This window comes from Rhinolophus hipposideros (assembly GCF_964194185.1).
Source record: "Rhinolophus hipposideros genome assembly, chromosome: 10".
NCBI lineage: Eukaryota > Metazoa > Chordata > Mammalia > Chiroptera > Rhinolophidae > Rhinolophus > Rhinolophus hipposideros.
In genome coordinates, this window is record NC_138056.1 from 87671453 (window position 1) to 87685365 (window position 13913).

Sequence of the window (13913 nt, forward strand, 5' to 3'; positions counted from 1 at the left end):
ACCAGGTGGAAAGAACATGCAGAAAAGCCCAGGACCTGTTCTGTGAGCAGAAAATAGGTCTTGAAACTAAGGTAGGTTGATAGGAAGACATGTCTGGAAAGAAAGTCAAGGCTCTGCCCTCCTGTTGGCATATGGCTTTCTGTGCTTACAAGACAAGTGGTCCCTTGCCCTTGGCCCCACTTACTGCAACCTCAAGTGTGGAGAAGGGTGCGGATAAGAGCTCAGATCTACGGTGGGAGCTGCAAAGAGCACTGGAAAGGGAGTCCAGAGACCTGATTCCAGCCAGGCACCATCTGTCACCAGGGAATTGTGTGATTTTGTCGCCTCCCAGCTCTGTAGATGAGGGAGGTGGCTGTCCTCACAACCCCTGACATTGGTTAATAACTTTCACATCATCATGTCATAGAGCCTCAAAGCAACTTGGGACCTGGGTGGAACAGGCAAAGGGCAGTGTCTTCACCTGAGAAAATGTGATAATAAGCTAGGCCCCATCTAGGTCCCAGGATATTGTGAGGATGTATAGGAACTGGTGAGCTTGGCCACCTGCTAGCTCCACATAGACACATACCCATTAGGATTCGCACCTGCTCCATTTTACAGATGAGGAAAAGGAGTTCAGGGAGGTGAAGAGCCTTGTCTCCTGTCACACGACTGGTAAACGGTTGAGAGACAGGATTCCAAAACCAGATTCTTTCCTGTACTTCCCATGGCTTCTCCAAACACTCCAGGCTCCAGCACTTACACTTCGGGAGTCTGTCCAGACAGAAGCTCGGCCCCACCTGGGTAATCTTCCTAAAAAGGATTCCTAAAAAGGGTTCCTAAAAAGGGTGAGCTGGACCAAGAGTCTGGGTCACAGCGGGCGCGGTGGGGAGAGGCCGCCAGGCCAGGTTGGGGCAGACAGGTGTTCCGCAGGGTCTGGACCCGCCCCGGTAGCAGCCCCTGCCCCTGCCCCACGCTCCTAGCTCCCCGTATGCAAATCGCTGTTTTGCATGGGCCGGGGGCCAGGTGCTGCGGCCCAGCCAGGGGGCGTGGCCGACGGCCCCCGCCCCGCGCCGCGCCTCGTGCTCACCTGGGGCGTGTGGCAATCCTGGCGGCGCCGAGTGCTGCCCAGGCTGGAGCAGCGGAGCGCGGGACGGTGGCGGCGACAGCTCCGGGAGTGCCTCCCGTGGCGGCGGCGGAAGGAAGGAGACCCTGGCTTCCCAGGGGGCCCGGCTGGGGCCGACGCGAGGGACCTGGGGGGGCGCTGGTTTTGGCCCCGCCTGGGGCAGGATGGTGAATCTAGAACTCATGCACACAGGTGAGGGTGAAGGGATTGAGCTCTGACAGGTGTCACTGGGCGCAGAAAGGGGTGGAGGAGAGGGTCACCGTTCTCAGGGGTCTTACTCCCCGGCGGCCAGAAGAGGGCAGTGTGGATAGCGGGTCACCCGGGGGCTGGCGTGGGCAGGTAGATGTTTGGGGGACCTTGGAGAAGAACGAAGGTGGGATCTATGTGTTTGAGAGGTGGCAGGGCTTCGGAGGCCTTGGAGAGTGGCAGATGTGTGGGCCTTGGTTGTGCTTAACTGTTGTCTCCCAATTAAGTTGCCCTGTTCACTGATTGCAGACGGACGGCTCACTCGCTCAGCCAGGGGTGTGGACCTGGGAGTGTGCATAAGTGAGGAAAATACGTGTATCCACATGTTATGTGTTTGGTGTCCCAGGCATTTATGTGGAGACAATGTGAGCATCTGTGAGGTCTAGGGGTGGGCTGGGGATGGGGGTGCTTAGAAGGAGTGGGGCTGGGCGATTACAGAGGCATACCTGGGTCAGGTGCCATGCCACACATGTATCGATTAGGGATTGTGGAAGCATGTGTCCCTGTGTATCAGAGGTAAGTCTACCTGTTCCCATGTGAGTTGGGATAGGTGGTGGAGCAGACACCTCTGCTCCACCCACATGCTCTGCGAGTCTTGGCAATGCTATAGGCTCAATGCATACTGGGGCCAGGTGCTGGTCGGAGCTCTGTGGGACCCCACAGGAGAAGCATAGGAGCTTGAGATAAGCGCTTCCATCTGAGAGGGTGGTGGGTAGAGATACTTCCTTTGTGTTCCATGTCCACGGATTCAGATACCTAGCCCTCCTTTCCTCAGAGGTGGGAACCTAGGAGATGGAAATACTTTTTCGGAAGTCAGTTTCTCCTCCGTGAAAGGTATGTGGGCATGGAGTTAACCAAGGGCCCTCTATTCACCCTGCTGATCACTCCTTCCACAGCTGGGTTAAGGCGGCAGCTACTATTCCTTAAGGGTTGGGCCTATGTTAGGGTAGGCCTTCTGGAGGTCTGAGGGCCTGAGCAGAGAACAGTCTCAAGGTGAAAAAAACTAAACCTGATTTGGCCATTTCAAACTGGAAATGTGCCTTTGAAATGGGACAGCACTCATTTCAAAATTCCTGCTCTCCTTTTGTTACTTGCTCTCCTTTCTGGCGGAGTAGAGAAGAAAAGGGGGAGGCAATTTTCCCTACCCACCTCAAGGAGCAGAGCAGGCTGGAGGCTTTGGCCCTTCCTGGGGCCCACCAATCCTGTAAACAAGCAGCAGTGGGTGCACAGGGAGCCCGAGAGTCCATAGTTCTCCAGACACAGTCCTGACAATGCTGAGTGAAGGGCAGGCTAACAGAGAGGTTTTGATTCTGAGTGGATACGCAGATGCCAGGACCTGGCAGGAAAGGCTAACTGAGGCAAAAGGAACCATCCGCTGGTTTCATCCAATGTTTGGGGCAACTCTGTTTCCAGACCCTGTGGTACCAACATGGGACTGGGCATACCTAGGGGCCGATCTCTTGCTCTCTTTCCTTCCCTTCCCACCAAGAAGGACTTGGTTTGAGTGGAAGCAAGAATTGGGAAAGATGGGGCTCAGTGGCAAGTTCTTTAGGGCCAAGATCAGAGATTTCCTGAGGCTTTTGTATCTCACTGTCTAGGGAAGGAGGCTCCTGCTCTGGGGGAAGTGGGAGGAGGTGGCACATCTGGACCCAGCAGGGAAGCAGCCTAGAAGTTAAAAGCATCTAGCAAAGAGCAGGAGAAAGAGTGAGGTTTGATGTGAGAGGGTGTGGGGACAGAGCCAGGAGTGCGGTTTCTAGGCTTTCGCCCTCATGTGGAAAGGTGCTCACTCAGGTAGTAAATGGCCATCAACTGTGATTAAATGGCCATCAGCTGTGGCTAGTTGGCTGTCAGCTGTAACCAGTGAGCGATTGGCCACTAATATAACTGCTGTGGCTACGCTAGCAGAAATTGGGGGCTAGCAAGAAGATGGTGGCTGGCAAGGTGGGTTGGTTGGCAGAGAGAGAAGCAGATGGCAGGTTGTGGATCCTGTGGCTCCTGCTTCCTGTGTCTCCAACCCAAGCGCCAGAGTGACTCTGGTGTTATGACTCCCCTGTCTATGGCTCCGTGGGTGTTCCTTTTTGGCCTCACCATGTCCTGCATTCTTATGTGGGGAGCGGGACCCGAGACCCCACATGGGACCCGGCATGACAGAAGGCGAATCCTCCCTGCCTTGGCCTGGAGGAAGCTCCAGGCTGATGCTTCTCAGAAGCCCAGATACCTCCCTCACTCCTGTCCCCTGTAGTCAGGGGTTCCAGCCAAAAAGGGGGAAAGTGAGCTAAACCTAAGGTACAGTGACATGGGGTGTCATGCAGGGTGCCACACGGGATGTCTGGTCCTGCTCCCACATAAGAATGCAGGACATGGTGAGGCCAAAAAGGAACACCCATGGAGCCATAGATAGAGGAGTCCTAACACTATAGTCATGCTGGTGGCTGGGTTGGACACAGAGGAAGCAGGAGCCACACGATCTGCAACCTGCTATCTGCTTCTTTGCCAACCAACGTCACTTGCTAACTGCAATCTGCCTCTCTGCAATCCACAATCCACACTCCACCGCTTGCTAGCTCAGCCACCATCTTGCTAGCCCCCATTTGCTGCTAGCGTAGCCACGGCAGTTATATTAGTGGCCAATGGCTCCTATTTTGGGTCCTATTTTTCCCCTCACAGTAATCCTATAACCTGTGGATTCTTTATAAACAGCACTTCCACTATAAATTCCAAGTCATTGGCTCTTTGGGACTCCTCCTCAGTTGATGTACTGTAACAGTTTTGGTGGTGGGAGGAGGGAGAGCAGGAGCACACAAAGCAAGGTGTAGGGTCCCCCCACTCGGCTGCACAAGTACTGTGGCCCCTGAGTCAGCCTATCGTTTTGCTCTGATAACCTGGGTGTAAGCCATAATGAGGTCGACCTGGGGCCTCGGCACTTTGTACTTCACAGAGCGTCTCTCATGCCGGCGCAGGAACACCTGAGCAGGTATAAGGTCACCAGACACTGGGGCATCCCAGCCAAGGAAGGGCTCTCCTTTTCAGGCCCAAAACAGGCAGAGGGATAGAAAACGGCAGTCAGAGAGATAGATGGGGAGGGAGAGATTAGAGGAAAACTGGAAAGCCAGTCAGAGGAGGACACCTCGCTGGCCCCAGGTATCTTTTTTTTTTCTCATTGTAAGCTGTTCCCCATCAGGGCTGGGAAAGAGGTCAAGTCTCACAGACTAAACCAGTTATAGCTCAGGAATACTATTTTGGTTGGAAGGCCTCATTGTGAGAGGAAGTAGATTTCTCTTGAAGAAAAGATGAGAGAAGTCTCCTGCAGGGGAGAGTGGGAGCCATGACTGGCTCAGAGGTAGGCCTGCTGGGTCCCTTGAGTTCCCTCTGATACAAATGCCCCCATTAGTGGGTGTGTGAGGAAGAAGTAAGGAGGGAGCTCCAGTCCCTTCCAATGAGATAAAAATGGACTGTAGGAGATAAAGGGGTGGGCCCTCTGCTTTCCCTGAATAGCCTGGACTCCCCAGGACAATGTGGGCACTCAGTCTACAGCCTGGGAGAAATGCTGCCCCCTGGACTTTGCTGCTGTGGGCTCATGTACACATGTTGGTTCACAAATGTGTTAGGAGGGGCTGTTCCTGGGTCATGCGGAGGCACAGGGAGGGGCAAGGCCAGCTGCCAACATCTTACCCCAGCTTCAGAGAATGATGATGCCAGTGAGGCAGATGAAGGTCTGTGTCTGGTATCTGGGCTCTTACACAGAGCAGCTGAGCCTCCCCAGGGAAGGGAGTGATGGCAAAGAGCCTACTCAATTGGGGCTGAGATAAGAATGCCAGAAAGCTTGGCTCCACCCTACGCTTCTCTCACTCGGCCCCACAAGTGCTACGCTACAGGCAAAGGGTTATGGCATCTTGTGGAGTTTCGGTGTTGGCCCATTCTTAGGCTGAGACCCAAGAGCTCGGCCCACCCATCAGCCTCCTGCCCAACAGGAACAGGTTCTCAGTATCTTAGCACCCTATGGGACTTCAGAAGAGCTTCTGCAGAGCATCTCAGCCTGCCCTTCCATTCAGATTCAAATGGAAGTGTCACAGTGTTGCACTCATTATGGGTACTCAAATTAGTGGGTGTCCTGGCAGAGTGTGGGGCCTTTGACTCCCTCAAAGGTTATTTTTAGACATGATTAGGACTACCTTTTAAGCTCATTTAAAGGATGAGAGAGATGGCTTTGGGGTATATTTAAAGAAAATGCAGGGTATGGGTGTTGGAAGAGAGTTGGGGTATCAGGCATAAAATTATGATTTAAAGAGTTACCCTTTTTAAATGTCATGAGTTTGAAATAAGCTGATTCAGAGAATCTGGTCATCATCCCAGCCTTACTGCTTCTTGAACTCTTCCTGTCCCTATGATCGTTTTTCATATGAAATCAAAATTTGGAGAATGCTGATGGTTCCCCAGGTAAAGGACAAATTATAATAGAGCTGAGACAGAAAAGTGAAGCTGTTTGTTGTAATGGGAGAAGAGAACTAACATGGAAGCCTAAGTATCTGTTTACTTAATTCGTTTATCACGTGCTTACTTTATGCCGGGCAGTTTTCATTCAATATTTCATTTGCTTCTCACAATAACTCTGGGAAGTATCATTATTCCTATCTTCTTTTTTAGTTGAGAAAACTGAGGTTCAAATATGTGGCCAGGGTCCCCCAGATTGTCACTGATGGCACTGGAATTAAATCCAGGGCTGTCTGCTACCAAAACCCATGCTATTAATTCCAGGCACTACTGAAGCAGATTTTACAAATCATGAAGGGAATGGGAGAACTCTCCTCCTCCTACCCTTTCTCAGCAATCTCCAACTTTTCCTCAGCACTGCTGAAGAATCCTTGTGGGGAAGTGATTGCTGAGCAGGTCTGTGTTAGGCCATGCCCAGCTCCAGGGATAGTACTCAAGGATGGAACGAAGCAAAGCCTATTTATCCATTGGAGTGAAGATGAGCAGCAGTAGAAGCCCTTTGCAGATATGTCCAGGTGGCCCACACTAGTTACTCTGCTTATTCATGCATGACAGACTATACAAAGAGTTTCAAACTTCAGCAAGAAGGACTTAGGTTAGGCTCAAGAAATGCCTTCCTAAATGTAGTACACTGGAATAGGTGTTGGGGTGTGGCTGTAGGGTTTACCCCAGAGGTCTGTGACCATACAGGATGGTGTGGAGGTCTGGGGAGGTCTGTACAGGACTCCAAGTATTTACTGTCACTTTGGCAGGTCTCAAAAATATTCCTCAAAGCACAGTGGCTCTCAAGATTGCTTATTCCCATCCCTGCTCTAGAGTGCTCTGAGGGCTGAAGAGTCTCTGGACTCCCCGTTTCTGTCTTGCTTGGCAAGGCAGTCACCCCTCTGCCCTGCAGTCACGACACCCCCAGAGGCCACAATATTAAATCTCTGCCAGAGTCACACACATCATTGCCCTAAAAAAATAATGTATAGGTTTCTCCCCACTTTTCCTGGGGCAGAGGTCCACCCTCCCCCAACTCCATCCTCATCATCTCCAGATCTCAGGCTTCCAGACTGCCAACAGCCTGATTACCTGATGCAAATTAAAATTGCCTGCTTAACTGGGATTGGCCAGTGAGACTGGTATGCAAATTGTTCACCAAGACTTTATTTAGTTTATAAGAGTTAAAGGGTTGCCCCAGAGAAGAGGGTGGGGATGGGGGTGAGGGTCAATACAATTTGAATAAAATATTCATCTGTCTTTAAGGACTTCGGTATTTGGGTAGCTTAATAAGGAGAGTAGCCAAGAAAGTTGAGTTAGTTCAAAGTTGCCTCTTTCTTTCTCTCTTCTGACTCTGGAGGAGACTTAGGGGACTCTTAGGTTGCGGCAGCTGTCTGTCGTGGGTAAATGTTTAATTTATTGAAATGAAGCAAGGCAGAGAGGCCCAACCCACAGCACTTGGGGGCTGAGACTGGCCTTACCTAAGTCTTCTCTCTCTGCGGGGCACCGACCTGCCTACCATCCCTTTTTCATTGAGCATGTTGGAAGTGCAGGAGAGAAGGTGAGGATCCCCCAAGGAGAAGATCTCCAAGGAGGACCACACCGGAGCTAGGGGTTGATTCCCCAGACTATGCGCTGACCTCTAAGAACCAAAGAAGAGAGGCAGGAATTGGAAAAGAAACTTGAGAAGGTGAAGCCTTGGTTCAGGTGTATTCTTACCTTCCAGGATTATTAATTTGGGGGGAAGAGAGGAGACAGATATTTCTTATGCTATTTTGTAAAAGTGAAATAGTTTCCCAAATCCAAAAAGAAATGAGGGTTAAGAATGGGAAGCATTCTCCTCCACCCCCGACAGTACCCCTCCCCTTGTTAAATTATTACTAGCTGAGACTGGTGATAGAAAAAACTGGCAATGAATGATACAAAGGGTGAGAAACCCTGCAGTAGCATGGGAGAAAGGGGCTAAGAAAGGCAGAGGAGAGGAGGCAAGCGTTGGAGAAGGGGATGTGTGCCCCGGCTTATGAATATTCCAATGGTGTGTGTTAAGGGGTCAGGAATTTGAAAGTCTGATGGTTGTTGTAATTACAAATTGGTCGTTGCTGTTTAGTTAAAAGCACATGTGTTACAGCAAGAAAAATTGTGACCTGTTATTAAAATCAGTTGATTTCCCTGCAGATATCAAGATGAGTGGAGATGTAGCAGATTCCACGGATTCTCGCAGTACTCTCAGCCTTGTGGAGACAGGTAAGGGTCTTCTCTTCCAGGGAATGGAACAAGAAAGCCCCTGGTGGGAGAGAGGTGTTGGGATTCTTCAAATAATGTGGTATCTCATCTCATTTCGTCCTTTATCCAATCAGACCCCAAAGCTGGGTCATAGGAAATGAAAGAATTCCCTAGAGAAGTGGGATATGACCCTGAAGCCTTCGAACAGTACATATTGGTCTACAATGGAATAAAACCTCTGGAACTAGGCTAGGAAATGGCCTGATCCTTAAAAACAAAACAAAAAAGTTAGGGAGGAGATTCACTTCTTGATGTGCCATTCCAACAACACCCCTAGAAGAAGCAGGCTGTGTGCCCAGCTGCTGCTGACTGTCTTTAGTAGATGGGGACTACAGCCTTTTAACTCCAGATTTCTCAGAGTCCTACTTAAACCAAAAAGGCCTGTGTGCAAGTGTTCCTTTTCCAAATTGCGTGCATGTGGGTGGTAAATGGACTCAGAGAGGAAGGACTGGTGCCTAGAGATGACTATGCTTTGTGAAGCACAGAAACAGCATAGGGAAGAATTGAGGAAAACCTTTCTAACCTGTCTGCTTTTAACTCCATAGTCCAAGCTTTGCTTTGAAAGCTCCATATAATTATAATAAAAAAACTTAAAGAAGATGAGTATAAATTGTAACACCACCAAATAACTTTAATAGCATCTTAACAAGACCTCAATTAGTCTTTCATCTGGATCATTGGAGACATAAAAATTAGAAGTGGAAGAGAATCAATGTCCCCCAAAGCTAAAATATTTTCCCAGGGCTTCAGATGCAGTCTAATTTTATTCTTGAAGCTAAAAACTTGAGATAAGGAACAAAGTAATTGGGGTCTTGTGGGGGGCAGCTGCAGGATGCATTTACCATAAACTTTTCTGCACCCAGTTTAATATTGAAACAGTGTCTATTTGCACAGGTGGAGTGACAGGCTTTGTATTTTGCTTTCTTTATATCAGAGGTGTCAAAACTGAGGCCCACGGGCCAACTGCGGTCCACAATCCATTGTTAATTGGCCCGCAGCAAATTCCAAAAATATATTTAGTTTACTTAAATAAACCAGGTGAGCAATACGTACTTCACCTCGAGTGAGTGGCCCGGCTGTTTGTGTATTTTACCGCATATGGTAAAAAACGTTGAAAAAAGTTTGGACATCCCTGCTTTATATGGACAGCTGAATTAGGAGAGTATGGATCAGTTGCACCCATTTTGCAGTCAATTTATTAGCTGAGCATGTTTTCCTAGGGATCTGTGGCACGGGACACCTGTTCCTCCCAGTTGAAAAGAAAATTCTCACCAACCTCAAGAACTCCAGCAAGGCTTTAAAATCAGTTCATCTGGAGACTGATAGTCACAGTCTCGGCTTTGACACTCTGCCCTAGAGAAAAATCCGAGTCCAGAAGCCATGATTCAGAAGTTGGGTCACCCTTTCCTGGTAGCAGACTGGCTGGAGCCAACTTTGTACACCTTTGTACACCTTTGTACACCTGGACCAGATATATTGCCCAGGTACATGGGGACACAGCTAAGAGAGTATCGATGTGGAAGAAGACCATGCTTTGCAGGCTGGCACTTGTGCTCTGTTATTAGTTACTTGACCAAGTCAGGGCAACCATGTTGGAAGTGAGAAAGAGATACATAGAAACCTGAAAAGGGAACCAGGAGAGAGAGTTCAGATCTTGGGTGGGTATCGTGCAGGGCAGCCAGTGGGGTCTCTGCTCCCACTCCCCACATAAGAATGCAGGATGTGGTGAGGCCAAAAAGGAACACCCACGGAGCCATAGGTAGGGGAGTCACACCACTATAGTCTCACTGGAGGCTGGAGTCACCTGATGTGCAACCTACTGTCCGCTTTTCTGCCAAACGACCAACTTGACTGTCATCTCTCAAGTGCAGCCATGGCAGTTATATTAGTGGCCAATGGCTCACTGGCTACAGCTGAAGGCCAACTAGCCACAGCTGATGGCCATCCAATCACAGTTGATGGACATTTACTACCCGAGCCAGCATCTTTCCACGTGAGGCCAAGAGCCTGGAAAATGCCCTCTGGGGCTTTGTCCCCGCAGTGGGGGTTAGGAAGGTTAAGGTGTTATCAAGTTCTGGTGTAAGCGAGTTCTGGCCTCCTACCCTGTTTCCCTGAAAATAAGACCTAGCCGAATAATCAGCTCTAATGCGTCTTTTGGAGCAAAATTAACATAAGACCCGGTATTATATTATATTATAATATATTATATTTTATATTATATTATATTATATTATATTATATTATATTATATTATATTATATTATTGTCGTGCGGGGCGTCCTGCAGCGTCTCAGCTCCCGCTCCCCACATAAGAACGCAGGACATGGTGAGGCCAAAAAGGAACACCCATGGAGCCATAAGTAGGGGAGTCATACCATTATATTCTTGCTGGCGGCCGGGCGAGACACAGGAAGCAGGATCTACATAATCTGCAACCCGCTGTCCTAACAGCAGTCCGCGCTTGCCAGCCACCGTCTCCTTGCTAGCCCCCATTTTTTCTGCTAGCGTAGCCACAGTAGTTATAGTAGTGGCCAATGGCTTACGGGTTACAGCTGACGGCCAACTAGCCACAGATGATGGCCATCTGATCACAGTTGATGGCCATTTACTACCCGAGCCAGCACCTTTCTATGTGAGGCCGAGAGCCTAAAAACTGCTTTTTGGGGCTTTGTCCCCACAATTATATTATATTATATTATATTATATTATATTATATTATATTATATTATATTATATTATTTATATTATATTCCCAGTCTTATAGTAAAATAAGACCGGGTCTTATATTAATTTTTGCTCCAAAAGATGCATTAGAGCTGATTGTCCGGCGAGTCTTATTTTCAGGAAAACACAGTATCTGGGACTGGGAGTTATGTACCAACTAGGTTGAAGGAGAAAGAATCCAGACATAAGCTGGGACTTTTGAAATCTGACTGTTCTCCCAGGGTTACTGCCTCTTTAGGAGGCAGGAACAGATGGCCTTTGAAGAGTCAATTTAGAATCAAACAGACCTGGGATAAAAATGACAGCTCTGCTGCTTACTGGTTGTATGATTTAGTAAGTTAATTTAGCCTTGCCTCTTCTGTAAAGCGGGACAATTACTGTCCATCTTCAAGAGTGGGTTTAGAGTTAGCTGAGATTATATTTAAAGGCCTTAGCACAGTGCTTGGCACATGGCAGCTGTGATCATCATTACCTCTAATGGCATCAAGATTCTGTGATTTTGTAATATACAAAATGATCATCACTGCTTAGTGCTTTGGGGCTACAGGTAGCTGAATGCCCTTCTGCCCTTCACTCATGCCAAGTGGATCAACACTGGAGATTGATTTTTTCTGCTTTCACCATTCAGGAAAGGATTCTGTGTGGCTCCTTGACTATAAGGAGACCATGAAATTCATGTTGTCTGGAACTTCTCTACCCCTGGTCTTTTACCTGGAGGAGCTCAGCTCAGTGGCTGGTAGTATTTATACTTAGGTGATCATCAAATTACTGCATATTTTTTAGGGCAAGAAAAAAGAGGTAGCTAATTAAAGTAACCAAACTTCCTGGAAAGTTGTTCTGACTCATTTTTTTACAGAGGAGAGCTTATTATGAGTCACAGTGGTTACCAACTTGGTTTAATGGCTTCCTTTGGATGTTTAAAAGGCAGATTCTCCTTCCCAGCAGTACAAGAATTAAGGGGTGGTTTGTCTTTGGGTTTAAAGGAACTATAAACAAAGGTGACCTAGAAAGCCCCCGCTCCCTGAGAGCACCCTCTGTATTGTATGAAATCCCCAAGAGACACAAGGGGTGGGAAAAGGAGGTGACTTTCCCCATCCACACTGGCCCAGACTGCAAAGGAGAGCATTTTCAGGTTCAGACACAGACCTCCTGGTTGGTAGAGACCTACAAGGCAGGTCATTTTTCTCTTTCTTTCTGCCTATGAAGAAGTCGAGGCATGGACAGAGAATAAACTGCCCAAGGCCTCAGAGTGTGACAGCACTAGGAACCAGAGGAGGCTCCCAATCCCCTGTCCAGTGCTCTTAACACATCCTCCAGAGGACTGGAGGCAAGCTGTTTCTAGATTTTTGAACTCTCAGCTTTTCTGTCATTCCTTTTACCTCCCTACCTGTTGTTACTTTTCCTTCATTTTGGAAGCTGATGACAGTTTTTTCTGTTTTCAGCTGGCTGGTTAAGGATATACCCAACCCACATTTCAAAAGTCTCCAGGTCTATAACTGACAACCCCCATGCAGCTAACCCTGTGTCTTTTGACCTCACTGGTCACAGCATAGCTTTAAACTCAGGAGAAAGGAGGGAAAGGGCAGTCACATTCATAGGGCTTCTTTCCCATACCCATGTATATGTACCCAAACCTTTACATACATCATCTCATTTCATTCTTAACAATCCCCATTTTCATCAGTGAGGCAATTGTGGCTCAGAATGAGAAACTAACTCACCCAGGGTCACAAAGTTCTAAGCAGGAATCAAACTCAGGGCTAACTCCAGTCTGTGCCATGAACTCTCTGCAAATTATTGGGCAAGTGTTTCCCTACCTGGACCTTTATTTTTCTCCCCACAAAGGAGACATTTGGGCTGGATCTCTAAGGGCTGAATTTTAAAAGATGTGTATGTGGTTCCACTCTTCCAAATTCTCTCCCATGAGTTTCCATGCCCTGTATTTGTGTGTAAGCTTCCTCTGGGCCAACCTCTCCCTCTCCTTCTCCACCCCAACCTTTCCACCCCATCTCCTTCAGTTCCTCACATTCCCTTCTTTCCGGCTTCCCTCTCAGCCTTCTCTCTTCTGACACCTTCAGCTGCCTTGCTCTGTTCTGTCTCTAATCCTCTTCTCTGACCTGGCTGGTAGTCACCTAAGCAACATCTATGGAGCACACTTGGGTCAGACCCTGGGCTCAGAAAGACAAAGAAACAATTTCTCTCTTCAAGGGGCTTTTCTCCTAATGCAGGAATTCCATGGTGGAGTAGATAACAGTGTCAACAGTATCTGGAAGAGCACCCTCAAACAGTGCATTTGGCCTTCACAACAATTCTGTAAGGGTAGATGTCGACATCCCACTTTGCAGATGAGGAAATTGAGGCTGGTGATGAGAAAGAATGTTTACTGATTTTCCCGAGCTCCCATACCTAGCAAATGACAGAACTAAACCTGGGTCTTTCTAGTAAGTTTCTATCCAAAGATGGTTGTGGGAAGACTGAGGACCCACATGGGGAAACAGGGACAGAGGATACAAGAGAGTGGCAGCAGTAGGGAAGATGACAAGATTATGGAGGTGGCACTGGCAAAAGGAGCTAGAGGGGAGCCAAGCCCCTGGAAGGTGAGTTGGTCTAGTTCAAGGAGCAAAAGCTCTGTCTGGGGCCAAAACACGCTTGTTGGGGAAGAGACGGAAAGGGTTGAGGTCACATCAGTCCCTTGTGGTGAACTGCAGAGGGTGAGAATCTAGCCTTTGAGAGAACTTTCTCCTACCCTTCTTTCATCCTGAACTAGCCTCACCAATGTACCAGCTCCCACCCCATTTGACAGTGACTGTGGGATGGTGTTGCAAACACAGGTGACAATGGACCAAATGCCTTGGCACACTTGTCCAGCTCAGAGATCTGGGAAGAAAGGACTCATGAGGTGAACACAGGAAGAAAAGAAGAGCTAGAGATAAGGGGGTGGGGGGGCTGGGCTTTGGCAGTGTCCCTGTTGCCCTTCCTCTTCAGCTTCCATTGTCCTGTGTGTGAGGTGGAATGACTAACATCTGTCCCACCCTCCAGAAGGACCACCAAGGTGAGTTAGCTGTTTGGGAACCCTTGTAGA

The 13913-nt window shown here is 48.4% G+C and overlaps 1 pseudogene across 1 annotated transcript in view; it reads left to right on the top strand.

Moving 5' to 3' along the window:
• Nucleotides 1–989: 989 nt before the first annotated feature.
• LOC308503479 (large ribosomal subunit protein eL29-like) overlaps nucleotides 990–13913 on the top strand; it is a 53308-nt pseudogene continuing 40384 nt past the window's right edge. The window contains exon 1 of the transcript in view: nucleotides 990–1297. The product of the transcript in view is annotated as a large ribosomal subunit protein eL29-like (transcript). The remainder of the gene's footprint in view (nucleotides 1298–13913) is intronic.